This window comes from Corvus hawaiiensis, chromosome 19 (genome assembly GCF_020740725.1).
Source record: "Corvus hawaiiensis isolate bCorHaw1 chromosome 19, bCorHaw1.pri.cur, whole genome shotgun sequence".
Classification (NCBI taxonomy): domain Eukaryota; kingdom Metazoa; phylum Chordata; class Aves; order Passeriformes; family Corvidae; genus Corvus; species Corvus hawaiiensis.
The window spans coordinates 6,494,752-6,512,342 of NC_063231.1; the positions used below are offsets into that span (position 1 = coordinate 6,494,752).

The following is a 17,591-nucleotide window of genomic DNA, read 5'->3' on the forward strand; positions in this document are numbered from 1 at the left end:
GCTTTAGCACCTTCGGTTTTAGTGGCTTATTTTATTAATATTAAGGTGGGGGGGGGGGGGGTTAGTGTTTTGGGTCTTTTTTTTTTCTTAATGCTTTTTCCCTTTGGGCAGAAAGCTGCTCCCTTTTCGTCACAGCCTGGATAATGAATTGCAGTGTACAAAGCCGGTCATACAATACGCAGCAGCGGCAGCGCGGAGCGAGAATCTTTGGGAAGAGTTTCCATAGAAACATTGACGTCCTGCTGGCGAACAGGACACCGAGTTCCTTCAATGGGAGGTATGGGGTTTTAAAGGAGCAGCGAGGTGGCGGGAAGCCAAGCCAGCAGAGCTATGACTCTGCATCTCCCAGCAGAATAGGGGGCTGGAGCTGGTGGGAGGGGAAGAAAAAAAAAAATAACCCAATTACCCTCGCATTATCAAAACGTCAGATTTGATGGTTGCTGCTTGAACGGCGCTGTACAGAGCCCGGTAAATAATTAAACTGCTGACCGTAACGTGTGCGAGAGCTGGCAGCCAAAAATCATAAATACTCAGAGCTGTGAACTAGCAGCTTCTAAAAAATCTTGTCAGATTTTGCCACAGATTTCATCCCCAGAAGCCTTAAATTCAGCACAAATCGGTGTGATGCAGGCACAAACCTCCCAGGGATGAGCAAGGTTGCACCCGGCGATGAGCACTCTCCCCTTCCCTGCTTGTCTTGGAATGAGACAAGTGTTTTGCCAGTGTTCCAGCTCTGTGTTTTAAATAGCCCCGTGTCTACCCAGCTAAATAGTGGCAGAGCAGCCCTGTCTGGAAGAAGGCTGTTTCTAGAAGGAAAACAGTCAGAGGAAATGTCTTTTGCCAAAAACGTTGGAAATCATACAAAACAAAAAGGCAGCATGCAAAAGAATTCGCTGCTGAGCGCTCCCCAGTGTTTTTGTTCGGGTTCACAAAATGCTTTGTTTCAGAGCAATTCCCACACAAGACTAATGAAGGTGACAGAGTCCCTTCCCCGAAAACATGTGACCCACCCCAAGGCCCATCTGACGACAGGGATGTCGAGCAGATCCTCCCCCTGGCTGTGGGGGCTCTGGCTCCTGAGCGAGCACATCTCAGCCTGAGAAAGTGAGCAGCCATCTGACCCAACAGGGTCAGCCTTCATGGCTTGCTCCAGCTCTGACTCTGAGCTGGATATCTCTAGCACAATTCAGATGGTTCTCTGGGGTACCTGAATGTATTTCAGCATCTTATGTGTGTCACTCTCCCAAAGAGACTCACAAAATGGCTTGGTCTGGGAGGGACCTTAAAACTCCTCCAGTTCCAACCCCCTGCCATGGGTAGAGATGCCTTATACCAGACCAGGTTGCTCCAAGCCCCATCCAACCTGACTTGGAATACTTCCAGGGATGGGGCAGCCACAGCTCCTCTGGGCAATCCATGCCAGGGCCTCACCACCCTCACCAGGAAGAATTTCCTCTTTGTACCTAATCTAAACCTGCCCTCTGTCAGCTTTAAAAATACCCAGTACCCAAACATTGTCTTGGGGTGAGTCACATGAGATGAGGAGCACCCATTGCAGCTCTTCCTCTATTTCTCTCCAGTGCTGATATCTCAGGGGTGACTCGTTGTTTATCCAGCAAACCTCTGTGGTGTGGGGTTTCCTTTGAGCAGGTGAGCTGGTGGGAAGCTGTGCTCCACTGGGACAACATGGAACAAGGAGGGAACTTTGCTCCATGCAGGAGCAGGTGCCGTGGTCTTGAACCAGCCTCATCCTCTGTGCAAGAGAGCTTCTGTTATTCAAAAGTATCTTGCAGGTTTCCACACATCTGTTTCTTGATCAAATCCTTCCAGAGTGATTATCAGGAAGCACAAGGCATCTGCAACCTCATCACAACTGAATGGGAGCCCCGGGTGCCCTGCACCTTCCACAGTCTGCTCCAGACGGTCTTCAAAGGCAAACCACTGCAGTGTGGCTGCTGACCTTAATCCCTGTCCTTTGCAATGCTCAGAGACTGTGGCTATTTATACTGCTCTTATTGCAGTGCTGAAAACTCTTTGCTGAAAGCTAAACTATTTTAAATCTATATGGGTATGATGCCACATGAAGTTCTGGTTTATAATTTTATAGTAAAGACATCCATTTATTCAGTGGGCTCCAGGCAGGACGTTTGATACAGGATATGGCATTGATCTATTTGCAGAATGTTTGCAAGAAGATCATTTTGGTTCAACCTGTTCAGCAAGATTCACTGTAGACACAGGGAAACAGAAAAGTTGGTGAGTCAGAAGATCTCAAAGAAGTGTCTTGAATTCCAGGGACTTATGTAGATTGTTTCACAGGATGATGGCAGGAATCGCTTTGAAGGGAATAAGAAGAGAGGGTAAAACAGATGTCCATCTTCCTGAGGAGTACTTAGCTTTTTTCGTCCATTTGTCTCAGTGTTTACTTTACCCTGTTTTGTGGATGTCAAAGACTTAGAAATAAGGACCCATTTAGAATGAGAGATGTTTTACTTGAGCACTTTGTCCTCACTTACAACTTAGGGGAATTTGAAGGCTCATTATTCTTTCTTGATTAACATCCCTTTATAAGGTGTTCAGCTAGCATGACAATGAACTTGATTTAAATATCCAGGTAAGCTGGATTTGCATGTGCCAGGAAAAGACTGAAGGCAAACCAGACCCCACACCCACCATGACAAAACAGCTGGGTCAAGGTGGGGCTGGGGACAACTCCTGGAGCTGATCCAGAGGGGCAGGGGCTGTGCCCAGCCTCTGGCTGACAAACACGCAGCACATGGGACTCACGTGCTGGCGTGGATCTACTTGTGCCTACACAGAAAGAGAGTGCTCAGTTCTACTGAATTAGGAAGAAATCCAGGTAGAGCAGGGGGATGCTCTGGTCTGACTGCAGCTGGGCCCTCTGAGCACCTCGGCATGGTACTTCTGGAAGAGTGAGCAATAAGTGAAATTATCTACTTGACTGGTATTAAACCGGTGCACTGCAGCTGGCCTGAATTTCTCTGAATCAAATCTTATCACAGCACGTCCTTTGCCGGAGGTGCTCTCTCTTCTCTTCCAGATGATCCACAGAGCTCAGTGCTGTGCTGGGGGATGATTTTAGGTGAGGCATAGGCAGTGCCCCAACTGAGCTGCTCTTGCTCCAGCTGAACAAACCCTCTTCAGAGACACTTAATGAAGTTGCACTTAAAAAACCTGGTGGCCCCTGATCACCCCTTTGGTGCAGTGCTGAACTGGGGGCAAACTCCTCATTGAAAATGAAGTAATTCCCATTAAGGGCAGATTTATGTGCTGCTGGCAGCACCATGCACCGTGCCCGAGGGGCTGCAGCGATGCCTTGGTGATTCCGTACTGGCTCATGCTTGGTGGAGAATTCCTACAAATATCTCTGCATGCTGCTAAAAACTTGTGTTTGGCTTAAAAAAGGAGACAGGCAGTTCCCTTTTCATATCTTGTAGTGAAGAGCTGTCAAAGACATGTAGATGTCTATATTCAGGCCTTTCTGTTCAGAGGAAGCATTGGTGCCCTGCTCGCTGGCTGAATGGAGAAGGTCTTCTTCTGTACCTGAGCCTATGTGGTTATTCCTTTGGGTGGATCTTCTGGAAAACTGCAGCCACGAGGAACCACAGCCAGCAAACACTTTGCAAATCCACTATCCAGACCCACTGCTGCTCCTGGACTAGAGCCCGTGCAAATAGCAAGGAAATTGTATTCCCTGTGATACATCGTTTGAGCTTTCTTTCCAGCAGATCCTTCTTCTTTTTCACATCAGCTCCTCTGCTGAATCTAGGACGTGGGAGATGCTCAATCCTGCCTCCTGGGCTCTCCTTCATCAGATTTACAATGTTTTTGTGCTCCAACAGCAATCACAAGCTGCTTGCATTAAATGCCACGTTACTGGAAAGTCTTTCCGAAAGGCTCTGAGTCCTTGATCGTTCCTTGTAATAGTAAAAAAAAAAGTATTTCTTTCAATAATGAAAAATTAATTCCCACTTTATCTTTCAAAATGGTGGTGGATTTCTGTGCCTTAGATGTGATACAAGCCTATTGCAGTGGCCATTTTGAACACCTAAATTTCCTATAAACAGCTGAAATTTCCAAGGTGACGATTCCATCGTTTCAAACATTGCCTTGGAGAGTGAGCGCGGGTGCTGAAGAATAACAAAAAGGAAGAGCAGGTTTTTTTAAAGATGGGAATTTGATACCAAAAATTAAGCACAGCCATAACAATTACAGCCATCTAGTGGGCAAAATTTTTTTAAAAAGAAAAATAATATTGACATTCAATTTCAGCAGTAAAGTACTTGTAAATGAAAGATGTCTAGCATATAAACTGGGGAGCAGCTTTCACTGTTTTGTTGGTTTGGTTTTTTTTACCTATTCTTCAGGAATACATAAAATCTCAATTATTTTCCTTCTTGCACTGTAGTCTACAAATATTAGGAAAATTAGATCTCATCTGGTGCTACTGTTTTAACGAGGGACTTGCCGAGAGTATCCAATGAAGTGTGTTATTGCTCACACTGCAGCTGAAGGGACACGACTGAATTTTTTAAGAGAGATTTCCTTTCTCCAACTGGTTCATTAAATTTTAAAGTTAGATATATGACAACACAAGCTTTAAGTTAAGTAGTTGGCAACAAATCAACAGGCTTCACAGAGTGATTAAGGATCTCTTTCTGCAGACGCTTTGTACGTGTTCTTTTGGCTCTTGATGTCATCCATCATTTCAGGAGCCCCTCGGGCTTCACAAGGTATTTCATGTTGATAGGATCTCTAGTGAATTTCTACTGAAAAAGCAAATTGGAAAGGAAGCATTTCATCTGAATCTTTGCATATCAAAAGGAAGAAAAAGTACATCCTTTCCTTTATCTTACTTTTATATGGAGCATATGGGCTGAAACGCTGAACTTCAGATCTGAAGTCCAAAAACTCCAAAGCATTTTGATTTAGCCCATAATAAAATCTGCACTGGGATTTCATAACAATGCTTTTTTAATCCACCTCCAAGGAGGGATAAGATTCTCTGTGAGAGGGTTTGCTCTCTTAGAAGTTTTTGGGTTTTTTCTTCAAACTTAGTCATCTGTATTCAAGATTTTAAATACAAATTTACAGAACAAACAAACCTCTCAGAATAACCTCTGCAGGCTTTTGATCGTATGCCTCGGAGTGGAAGAACAGGCTATAGGATCTCTTAACTCTGTGACAAGAAATAACTAGCTGTGAATTTTGGAAATCCTCTCTGGCATGTGTTCAAGCCGGTATTAACGCAAACCACCCCATGCCAATCTCCTGACTCACCGCAAATGGCAGCTCCTGACACTCATCCCATCGCTGGCCTTCCCTAGGAAGAAAACAAAGCAGCTCCTCCCTTCCTTCCTGAAACCTCACGTGCCCCAACTGCTTCTGGATGGGGGCATCTTCTGTTTTTCCAAGTGTTTAACTTGGGGAGTGAGGCCGTGCCGGTGGATCTTGAAGGGGTGTTTGCAGCAGTAAAATTGGTCTCAGCTCCCCAGTCCCTGGGCACAGAGTGTCCTTCAGCCAGTCCTGGTGGTTTCACATTCATGGCATGAAAATCTCTCTGCAGCAAGTATGTAAAATTCTCTCTGGTGCAAATCTCTTTGAAGACAGATATATGTCAATTATAGCATTACGTTGCTTCTAAATTCTATATATATTTATAGGACTTGATGGTCTTTTCCAACTCAAGATACTCTATGATTCTATGGCATTTGTGTATTTATATATAATTTACATAGTGTATAAATATCCAAGTAACCATTATCTAGATACAGGCAACATTTGCAAAGGAAAAAGCTGTTAAAATACCACAGTCCTGCAGAATCTTGTGTGTTGGAGGAAATCTCGTCCCACACTTGTTTGTGCCAGTTCCAGGAGGTTTTTTATTCCTTGTCCTGCAGGTGAGATGTGAGGAGTGAAGGGCAGAGGTTATGCTGCTCCAACCATTAATTTCTTGACCTCTGACAGTTTTGGTTTTTTTTAATCACAGCCTTTTCTAAGAACAGACTGTGCAGTATAACTTGCCATATAAAATCCTGGATAGATATGGAGCTGGATTTGTGATGCAGTTACTGGTATTTCATTAACCTTTATCTTGACAAGTGGAAATAACACGCAGTGATTCAGGGGAAATTTTTCACTTGCAGAGAAAAATGGTGCCAAAAGAAAGCAAGTGGGCTACAAATTAATAAATACAAATCTCAATAGCGGTAATCAACTTCCAGCTGGACTTGGCCGCTTGTCTGTGTTTTGGATGCATCAGGGTTGTTGTGATGATGCTCTGTGGGGCACAACAGAGCCATGGCTCAGGAGCCCATGGGTGACCTCAGCCAGCCTAGGGCCAGGGTGGCCCCCCTCCAGGCTCCCTTCTCTGTTTTTTCCCCCCAGGTGAAGACGTGGCCCTCAAGGATTGTCCATCCCACCATGGGCTGTGGCCTCTCCATGCTGTGTCATTTCTTCAGCCTTGTGGTTCCACTGGGCTTAGCTGCTAAAAGGCTTTTGCTCTGCAAAAAGGCTGCCTATAGTCCTGGTCCTGTTGATGTGGATATGCAACCACCAATCCTCCAAAACCTCAGGGAGAACCTTTTGTAGGAGGACCTGAGCAAAATACAGCCTCCCTGTATTTTGCTCAACTCCTCAACTGCAGCCTCAATGGTGGCCAGCAGAGTCCCCCGGAGGAGACAACAGAGCTGGTGAGTAATAAGGATAACTGATGTTTTTCCGAGTGAAAACCAGCCTGACTCACCACTATTTTGTTTCTTTTATTGTTATTTGTATTGCTCTGATGCCAGACAGCAGATCTCAGTTATTGAGCCCAGGGTTTTATCACCATATAACAGGAGAAAGTGCTGCTGAAATGCCTCCAGACTAAATCAGTAGGAGGCAAAAAAGAAAAGGCAAAGCCACTTGCTCACTGCTGCCCCGTAATTCAGGGCTGAAAACCCACAATGCCCTACTCCTCACTAAGCACCTTCACTCACCCACGGTGGCGTTTTTTCCTGCTGGCCTTGCCTTGCTCTAAGCTGAGGTTTATGAATAGTCAATATCTTTTGTTTTCCAAATAAAAGTTCTGCTGGGCGCACGCGTTCCGGGACCCCTTGTGCTCCAGGGGGAGCACTTGCTGCCGGCAGGGGCTGCTCAGATCCAAAGCTTTTTATCGAGATACTGATCTGAGGCATCAGGAGAGCAAAACATGCCATCAGAAAATGAGCAGGAGCAGGTAGAACACCACAGGTATGGCAGTAGTCACCCCATGCCATTTGCTCTGGCCATGCCATCCTCCAGTGAGCAGCATAGATTTGTACAATCAGCTCCTCTGTTAGATGAAGTCAAGATCTATTCCTGGGCAGGAATGCCATGGAAAATGTCTCCTGGAACTGGTATCTGCCAGGGATAATGTCTCTCAAGCCAATGTCTAGCAGAGGATAAGTTTCCTACTGCTTGAGATACACATCAGCTTCTCAAGGCCTTTGCAACACGCTGGGTGCTGCTGATGCAGGGAGCAGTCATACCCACCACTGCACCTGTCAAGCAGAAGAGATCCCACGGAGTTCAACAAAATATCAGGGCCTGGATCCATGCATCAACAGAACCAGAATAATTCCCAGATCCAGAGAGAAAAGCACAAACAAAGAGAACCTAGATGTCAAAGAGACAAAAGCTGGCTGGGAGATGAATGCAGAAAAGCTCTGCACAAGGTCTGGGGTTTAATGAGAGCTGAGTAGGATGGGACTTGGCATAGATAGAAGCTATTAGAAACAGCAGAGAAGAACAGAATATGCAGATAGCGAGGAGGAGAACAGCTGGAAGAGGAGGTTGGGAAGAAAGCAGGTAGAGGGGTGCATATTTTGGCTTTTGTGTACCAGTAATACAGCTACAACCCTGCAAGATGTGGCCTAGCATGGGAAAAGCTAGATGGTTCCAAAGGATCCCTGCAGGAAGCAAAGTTGCTCGGCTGCTCTACGGGGACAGAAGTGGTGGTGACGCTGAGAATGGCCACTCCAAGGCTTTGTCCTGGCCCAAGAGTTGGAGGCAGTTTCTCTGGCTTTGGTTTGGGGGTTTTGTCTGTTTGTTTTGATTTTTCTTTTTATTATTGTTGTTGTTTTGAGGAGGTTTTGGTGTTTTTTGTTGTTTCTTTTTGAGGCAGATTCCAGATGGGTTTTGCAGTGGCAGCTCTAACTCCTGTCCCAAGTTCCCCGGTCTCTCCAAGCACCCCAGCATTTGCTGAGAATGACCCTGTTGTGGTTTGACACTCGCCCAGCACCAGGCACCCACAAGAGCCACTCCCTCACCCTCTCCTGCCACAGCTGGGCAGAGGAGGGAGAAGGAAAAAAAGATTAACTAATGCTTCATGAGTGAGATAAGGACCCAGAGAAACGTTTCAAGGGCAAACCAAGCTTAACTTAAAGTTACAAAGTGAATTTATTACTAACAGAATCAGAGGAGGATAATGAGAAATAAAATAACCCCTCAAAAACACCTTTTCCCCCCAGCCCCTCCCTCCTTCCCCCCCGACAGCGCAGGGGGACAGGGCACGGGGGTTTGCTCAGTCCATCACCGAGATTTCCTTCGCTGCTCCGGGAGAGGAATCTTCCCCTGTGAGGCCGTGGGCTCCCTCCCACGGGAGACAGCTCTCCTGAACTTCCCCGGCGTGGGTCCGCTCTCAGGAGCAGCAGCCCCACCGCCCCCGCTGCAGCGTGAGCCCCTCCCTCGGGCACACAGCCCCCCAAAACTGCTGCGCCGGGCTCTGTCTGCCACAGGGTGCAGCGCTCCAAGGCCAGGCTGCTCCAGCCTGGGAGCAGGGCCCTCTCTGCACCGGGACTGCCCCTGGATCCCAGCGTCCTGCAGGCACCCACCCGCTCCGGCACGGGCACCTCCCGCAGGGCTGCGGGTGGATCTCTGCATCCCCCGGGGATCCCCAGGGGCTGCGGGTGGATCTCTGCATCCCCCGGGAATCCCCAGGGGGCTGCGGGTGGATCTCTGCATCCCCCTATGGATCCCCAGGGGCTGCGGGTGGATCTCTGCATCCCCCGGGAATCCCCAGGGGGCTGCGGGTGGATCTCTGCATCCCCCTATGGATCCCCAGGGGCTGCGGGTGGATCTCTGCATCCCCCTATGGATCCCCAGGGGCTGCGGGTGGATCTCTGCATCCCCCCATGGATCCCCAGGGGCTGCGGGTGGATCTCTGCATCCCCCTATGGATCCCCAGGGGCTGCGGGTGGATCTCTGCATCCCCCTATGGATCCCCAGGGGCTGCGGGTGGATCTCTGCATCCCCCTATAGATCCCCAGGGGCTGCAGGGGCACAGCTGCTCCACCCTGGTCTCACCACGGCCCGCAGAGGCATCTCAGCTCCGGCGCCTGGAGCACCTCCTCCCCCTTCTTCTTCACTGACCTTGGTGTCACCATGGTGTTTCCCTCACATGTTCTCACCTCCTCCTCTTCTCTGACTAGAATCCAAAATCTTGTGACTTTGTTTTGATTTTCTTCTTAAATATGTCATCACAGAGGTGTTACCAACCTCTCTCACTGGCCCAGGTTTGGCCAGCATCATGCCCATCTTCAGAGCCATCAGCTGGCTCTGCCGGACATGGTGGAATCTTCCAGCAGCTTCCTCACAAGAGCCACCTCTGTGGCCCCCCTGCTACCTAAAACCAGGCCATGCCAGACCAATACAGACCCTAAAACTGAACTAAGCCTGTGCCAAGTGCCACCTCTGTGACAGTGGCTCGAGCTCACCATGGCAGAGGTGTTGGTGAAGCTCTGCTGGTCTGACCCACCATGGTTGGGGTATCCCAGGCTGGCATCACCACCCAGGACCAGCCTTCACCACCCAATAGCAGCACAGCAGATGGGCAGAGGGTTGAGGGGTTTGTTTGAACTGATCTCAGCTCACATCTTGGCTTGGGAAGACATGCCTGGCATTCTGGTCAGCAATGACTGACTCTTAAAGTAAATCATCAGCCATTCGGGAGGGCTGTGCCTGTGCATTAGGACAATTATTGCTTTCTTCCAGCCTCGGCTGTGCAAAAATGCATTGCTTCTCTTTATGAGAAATTCTCATCTCCGTCTGTCAGTCATCTTGTCTCAGTGGGGAAAAAAATCCCCAAGCCCTGTCATATCAGAAAATGAGAAAATTATCAATATCTAGAGTGTATGTGAAAAATAGGAGCTCTTTCTCCATTTGGGAGAATAAATCTTGGTTGTAATGTCTTATAAATATTAGCAGCTTCTCAGACATTCAAAAATGTTAATGATCCTGAGGTACCAAAATAGCTTGCCTTGGAGTTCTCCATATTAAAAATACTGTCTCGCCCTCTGCAGCCATCTCCAAGTGTCTCAGAGCTGAGTGGTCCTATACATCACTTTATGCATTCAGGAAGCAGAGGCAGGATTAGTACATTCATGCAAACACAACAGGCTCTGATGATTGCCTGCATATCAGGAGTCAGGATCCAGCTCTGGTGCCTGCGATCAGCTCAATAAATACTATCAGCTTCTGCCAAGCATAGGAATAGAAGAAATCTGTCAATAGCTGTAGCTCTGAATAGGAATCCTTGAGTAAAGGAAATCTCTCTTCAGATTTCCACTGGCCTCTCTCGGGAAGAGAGAAGGGAGCACAGAGGTGACAGCCCCAAGTGCCACAGCTGGGTTTGAGGGGGTCCCATCAGCCCCAGGATGATACCCCACCCCTCCCCATCACAGGGGTGTCTGAGCCAGTCTGGGGTCCTTCTTCCCCTGAAGAGCAGCCACTGACTCCACCTGCTGCCCCTCCAGGGAAAGGTGAGTGTTCAGTTGACTGGGCTCAGCCTCCTGTCCTCCTCTCCTAGAGCCACACATGAATCCTTGTGCTGCCCAGGGTCTTGTCCTGTTGTTGCCTTCAAAAGAGTTGATTTTGGAGTCAGCTCCCCATGGGAAACCTGGGAGCCGCTCCTTATCCCTCAGGCTGACTCAGACTCCAGCAGAGCCCAGCTCCTGTGGCTGCACACAGCTCTGTCCCACTGCTTTGGGCCGTCACTCATGAACATGTTCCTTCGGATGCTTCAGGGCAGCCTGAAGCAGCCAAGGCTGCCACATGGCACCACATCCCCTGGCATGCAGAAGAGTGGTTTTCAGATCTAAGCCTTATTAAGGCTACCTGAAACCACAGGTTTGAGTCCTGGCTCCGCTGAAGCTGGCTGGGGGCTCGTGGAAGAGTGTGGCAGAACTCGCTACTTCTCCAGGCACTCCTGTGGTAGGACTCACATCTGAATCTGCTCTGCTATTTTCCTTTTCGAATATCTGTCCCTTTTGCTTTTATGAGTAATCAACTGTTTTATTTCCCTACCAGATTAGATTGTTCCTCTCACTGTAGTTTTGGGCTTTTGCAGCTGAATGGGACCCAGGAGACCCAAGCATAGAGCATCGGGACCGAAGACACAGTAGAACACAAAAGGGGCAGCTGGTGCCCAGCAGACACCACAAGTCACTTCAAAGGTCTTTTGTTTCTTAGCTATTGTTTGGTTCAATGTGATACCTGCAGCTTGAACAATAGGCAGAAGCAGGGTATTGCACTGATGGGCTGTTATGGTGTGCAAGGTGAGGCCTCAGTGCGGGAGGCCAGAGGCAGCACATTTGCCTAGAAAGCCCTGGTAATGCCCTTCCAGGCAGCCCATTTGCTGAGCTCCTGATGTTTATTGCATTTCTTTGAGCCCGCACTGGGGAAGTTTATTTAAACAATTTGGTGCAGGGAAAAGTGGATGTTGGCAGGGCTTTGGGTTCCAGCCACGAGTGGATGGAGCTGTGGGAGTGCTGCTCCTGGAGAGAGGTCCAGGCCACCCACACGGGCTCTTCCTCTTCCTGCACCAAGGTGGGCTGGGCCCTGAGGAGAGGCCTTCAAACCTTCTTTGAGTCAGGTGGGTTATTTCTGGGATGCTCAAGATGGATGCAAGTGTCTGCAGATGCCCAGCTCACAGATCAAAGTCCCCATAACCTACTGGGACCTGAGTTCCACCCCATCTGGGCGTTGTGTTGTGCCCCCTCTGCTCTTCAGAGGGCAGAGGACAAGAAACAGGGCACTTTCAGACACTTCAGCAACTGCTTTCTCAAAGCTTGTGATGATGCTCTAAAGGGAGTTACTCTCTGCATGCACCAGTCCAGAGCTTTTTGGATGCACCAAGTGAATGAAATGTGAATTCTTTCTCTTTTTTCCTCCATTAAGTTCCTCTGTTCTGAAGCTGAATTGAGTTTTCTGATCTAATTGTCCTTCCGTTTCCAAAGAAATGGAATGACTTTTTAAAACTGCCTGTACTTTTATACACCCAACATCTGGTTTTGGTAAAAATTCTGTAACTTTTTAAACGCTACTTGCAGTCTAGAGGAAAAGAGGGTGGTATTTAGTAGATGATCTTTGCCCTCATTTTTAAAGAAAAAGCCCCCATCCATTACTTCTGCTGCTGGCAATTGAGAAAGCAGTTGGGCTGAACTTTTAAGTGAACGAACACTTATGGATCTATTTATACCTACCCTGAAGCAGACTACCACAGGTGGAAACACTGTAATTATTTCCTCTCCCTGGTTTCCACTGTCCTATAAAGATCTCCTGGAGCAGCTTGTTAACAAGTTACTGCTGCACATGGTGAAATTAGAATCAAGACCTTATTAACAACCAAACCAAATTTACTAAAAATTACTAAAACTAGCAGTAGCAAAGGTGAGAGGAGCTGCTCTGAGTCAGCTTTTGCTGCTTAGCCCCCTCTATCTAAGAAGGCTGAGAATTACAAATGACAAATGTGGTTGGCAAGTTGAGGGGGGACAGGGACCTGAGAGGGAGTGGCGGGGAGATGCAACATCAGTTTTTCCTGTGTTCCTTTTTCCATCGCTGCATGTTTCCAAATTAATTCCTCTTCCTTAAGAGTCCCTCTCCTTTGTTATGATCCCACTCTTCTCCCACCCCCTTCTCCCTTAGTTCATTTCTCAGAGCAGATGATCTCCTCCGCTCACCATCCAGGTTAACTCTAGTTTCAGTATCAAAGATCATTTAGGCTGAAAATAGCTTTTACTGGGCCCATGTTACAGCCCAGGAGTGCCTGGTCACCAGATAGGATCTCCAGCTGCCCCTCAGTTGGGGTTATCCATGGGCCAGTACTCCCAGTTCCATGGCCTCAAGCCATTGTGCTTCATCACAACTCAGGAGGGTTGTGGACTCTGTTGCAGCTGATTATGAACCAACTGGGAGGAGCTGAAGAAACAGGAAAAAAAAATCATTAATATTCGTCCAGACAGCCTGTTCTTTAGAGATTTTTAGTTTTCATGGAGTGGTTTTTGGGTTTTTTGAAATGATATTAAATTGTTATAGCTTTATGTTAATTAGGAAATGGCCAGTGGTGATATTTACTGTTGCCTTCTGGGGTACAGAGTCCAAATGACTCAGCTATGAAAATCAGCCTTATACTGTTCAGATGTATGAAATGTGGCCCTTCAGCTCCAAGCATGAAGTAATGATGCCTCTGGAGCAAGAGGATGGATGTGCCACAAATACCAGTGCTGTGAACTTCTGCCTCCCCTGCAGGACAAGGGAACAGCACCCTAAGCTGTGAATGGGTAGAGGGTCTGGAATAGCCTGGATGGAGTCAGGTGTGCTCTGTGTCTTAGTGACCCCCTGAGTGCCCAAGAGCATCTTTACTTTGGGAAGATCTTTTTAAAAGCATCTTTACTTTGTGCAACCTGCTCTGGGTAAGCCAGCATTAGCACGGGGCTGGATCAGACATCTACAGAGGTCCCTTCCAACCCCAAACATTCTGTGATCCTGTGATGGTATTAGGAAAAAATTCTTCACCGAAAGGGCTGCCAATAATTGGAACAGGCTGCCCAGGGCAGTGGTGGAATCACCATCCCTGGAGATACCTAAAGGACTTGCAGATGTGGCACTTGGGGACATGGTTTAGTGGTGGGCTTGGCAGTGCAGGGTTATAGCTGGACTCGATCTTAGAGAGGTTTACCATCCTAAAGGATCCTGGGATAAGATTCTGCATCCATGGCAGACTGGTGGGGGCAGGGAACAGAGAACTAGCTGTGGGGAGGGCTACAATGAGTCCCTAAGGTGAGAGTCATAGTAGAGATTTCAAAATCCTCACTACATTAAAGGAGTAAATAATCTGTTTTGGTAGCAGGAGATGCAAAGCAGGTACCAATTCAGTGCTGCTGTACAGCAATATCCTTTGGAAGATTTGCCAGACGGCTGGCAGCAAGACTTTTAAACTGACTTTTTTTCCCAGCCAGCCATATCATCATCATCCATCAGACAGTCACTTTGGACTGACATTGCAGAGCGTGGCTGTCTCCTTTTTGCCTTGCTCCTGTTTATTTCTAGCAGATTTATTTATATATGGAACTGATATAAGTGGCACTATTTCTTTGTTTCATTAAAAGATTCCTTGATCTAAACTTTAAAAGATTTGTCTTTAGAGAGATCAAAGTCAACCCAATGTATGTCTGGCACTCCTACATTTTTCTGATATCCCAGTCTTCAGGTAAACCTGGAAAAGACATTTTGTGGCACAGTAGTAAACTGTGGTGACTAGGTTAAAGTGGAGCTGGCCATGAATTCTTGGGTACTAATACATGCCTTTCACCCAGGCTTCTAAATTATTATTTTCCAAGAGGTGAAACAATGTTGACAGAGCTTGCACTGTCAGATTCAAGTAAAGGTAAAACCCAGTGCCAACAGCAAGCATGGAAAATTACATCCCACTGCCCAGCAACTCACAGTCAAGCAAGTAAAATATGATTTGCACAGCTGAGCAGAGGCATTGTCAGGGTGCTAACCTAGGAGCCAAGCACTCCTAAATCCCATCTGTCATGACCTGTTGCTTACTCCTGGGAAAACTGCATGCAGACAGCTCCCTAAAAGAGGCTATTAATTCTGGGTACGTTATTTATTAATTTTGGGGTGTGAATCTTTATGTCCCATGATTTCTAAACAAACAGTGGCATGCTCTGACTAGGACAGAGCTGTCTCGTTCCTTCCTGTTGCTGTGGAAGGCATTTTTTCCCAGCTTAGCTCAATTATTCCAGGAATCAGCAGGTCCCAGTGCACACCCAAGCCTCTCTGCCTGTTACCTGCCAGTGCCATGGAAAGGATGGGGTGTTTGCGGGTGCTTTGAAGGAGAAAAGCTGAACAGAATTGCTGAGTGTTATTGTGGAGGGTTGGAGTATGTCCTGGATATGAATCATCTTGCTCTTTCTGACCTACTGTCCTAATTGAGAGTCATTTATTCCCCAGATGCTCGTCACTGCCCAGGTTGTACCTTTTCACAATGAAGCAGCAGCCTGGAGCTGCAGGTGTTTGCCCCACTCCTTCATTACATGACACATTACAGGAGATTTAGTAAACAGACTGCTGAATCATGGATCCTCCCCAAATGTGACCCCAAATCCCTGCCCCTTCGTTTTGCTGTTTTCTGCAGCAGGGTCAGGCCAGGACATGGCTTTCCTGTTGGCTATATGAATTTTACTGCTGTGCATGTTCCAGTAAAATCAAGGGCCTTAGAAAAGGGATTCTGTGGAAGCTTTTTTTGTCAGGGCCTTTACACTCATTAGTTATAGATTAGAGCACAAGCCGCAGGGCAGGACCAGCAGAGTTGCTCCTGTTTGAGAAGGTGTTGCTGCTTCTTCACGAACCTCCAGCGCTTTGTGGCTCAGGGATGACCGATGTCCCAGCCTCATTTTTCCAACACATTTAAGAAGCATGCTCTTCCCTGACCATCTTGTATCTCTGTCTATTAAAGGGAGGACTGATTGCCTGCTCCAAGACACCCATAGTGACGGTCTGCCCGGCCTCATCCCTTTGAAGAATTTCCATTCGAGGGTTTATCTTTGCTGCAGAATGAGCTGGGACTTTCAGCCAAGGGTGCTCTGCTTCCTTGCTCTGCCCACACTCCTCCTGGCAGGATAACAGTAAATGGCAGCTGAGTAACCCACCAGTTGCTGTAGATGAAGAGGTTAAATGTTGGAGTGGCTGCAGACATCAAATCCATCGCTCCCCTCGGCAAATCCCCTGGTGCCTCCCTTGAGTCTTTCCAGTGATGTTCTTCCTTGTCATCTAGGCACATCCCTGATTCAGCTGAATCGGGGACATTAACAATTAATTGTCCCCATTTGGATGTCACTTGGGCAGGCTGCTGTCAAACATTTAGCAAGAACAATCTGGATATGAATAATGGGCTTTCAAAGCACTCTTCTGGCAATATAAGTGAGAGAGAGCTGTCAAATGCAGCCTGGGCTGGGAGTAACAACCAACACCACCTGTCTGAGGAAGCCATGGATGTTTTTATGTACTTCATTCCTATCTTTGAAGGGTTCAGACAGCATTTTTTTAAATCTCAGAATGTGCTGCTTTCTTCACCATTAGAGATTCCTCTTTTTTTTCCCATTACATCTTTTAAATGTGCCTTTATTTTGCAAAGGTACAGCCTTTGTGCTGATCAACCAAAAAAGACCAGATCCTTAATTCCAGCTGGATTCTGACCCAGCTTTAGATCAGTTCTGAATTTTAGATTTATTCCCCCTTACTATATTTATGGTGATTTTTTAAAATCAGTTTTATTCTTAAGGGCTTGTCTCTGGAAACACATTTCAACTAAATTTCTTTTTATTCTACAGAAGGAAGCTCTTGGAGAAAATATGATCCAACTCAGAAGAAAACTTCCAGGGAGCAGATCTCCTGGTGTGAAGGAACAATTGCATTATTATCTCCCTGAAGCTGGAGATAAATGGGATTTATCCTCTTTGGGGCAAACAATTTACCAGACAACAAAAGTTAAAATTCCTGGTAAGGAACAAGGTTAGGCTGTGCAGCTGCAAGTGCTTCTGGAGAATCTAAGCCCGACGTGTGAATAAATACTCTTTATTTTCTGAAACGAAACCAGTCCCACATATAACGGACACAAATTTCAGCCTCTTCCTTACTCAGTTTTCAACAGCTGCTCATGCAATAGTTCAGCCAGCCAGAAAGGAGATGTTCATAGATAGCTGGAAACAAAATCAATTTCTGCCACTTTCATGACCGGTTTCACTCCCAGATCCTCCAGCTCAGGGCTGGCTTCTTTTGCAAATCCTTGTAGGTGGGATGGCTGGTTAATAATTGCTGTAATTCATTTAGGTCATAGCCTTTTTTCTGCTCTTTCTTTTCACTTTTTGAGGGAGAGTTGAAACAGAGATCACCCAAGGCATGAGCACTAGTTTGACTTATTGCCACAGTCAGCTAAATCTGAGCTCTCTGCCCAGTATCCATGGCTCAGTTCACCTCAGGTCTCTGGCACTGCTTCTTACAATTGCCCTTCTTCTACTTAAATTTCAAAAGCTGAGAATTGTTCTGGTTTTAAGGATAATCACACAGTTACACCTAATGGGTATGAGGCTATTTTCAAGATTAAAAATATTCCTTTTAAAATACTTGGGTCTGTATTTTCTTGCTCATGTATGCGGGTACTTTTATTAAAAGTCTGCTCTGAGCAGTGTCGTGTGTATGCAGCCTCGGATTAGACTAAAATGAAATTGTGGGAATTTATGGAAAAGCTTTTTGTGAGAAAA

The 17,591-nt window shown here is 46.9% G+C and overlaps 1 long non-coding RNA gene across 1 annotated transcript; it reads left to right on the forward strand.

Annotated features, from left to right (window-relative positions):
• Nucleotides 1-89: 89 nt before the first annotated feature.
• LOC125335886 lies at nucleotides 90-17,512 on the forward strand. The gene is made up of 3 exons (XR_007207579.1): nucleotides 90-277; nucleotides 6,409-6,713; nucleotides 16,662-17,512. It is a non-coding gene; the product is annotated as an uncharacterized LOC125335886 (long non-coding RNA).
• Nucleotides 17,513-17,591: the final 79 nt, after the last annotated feature.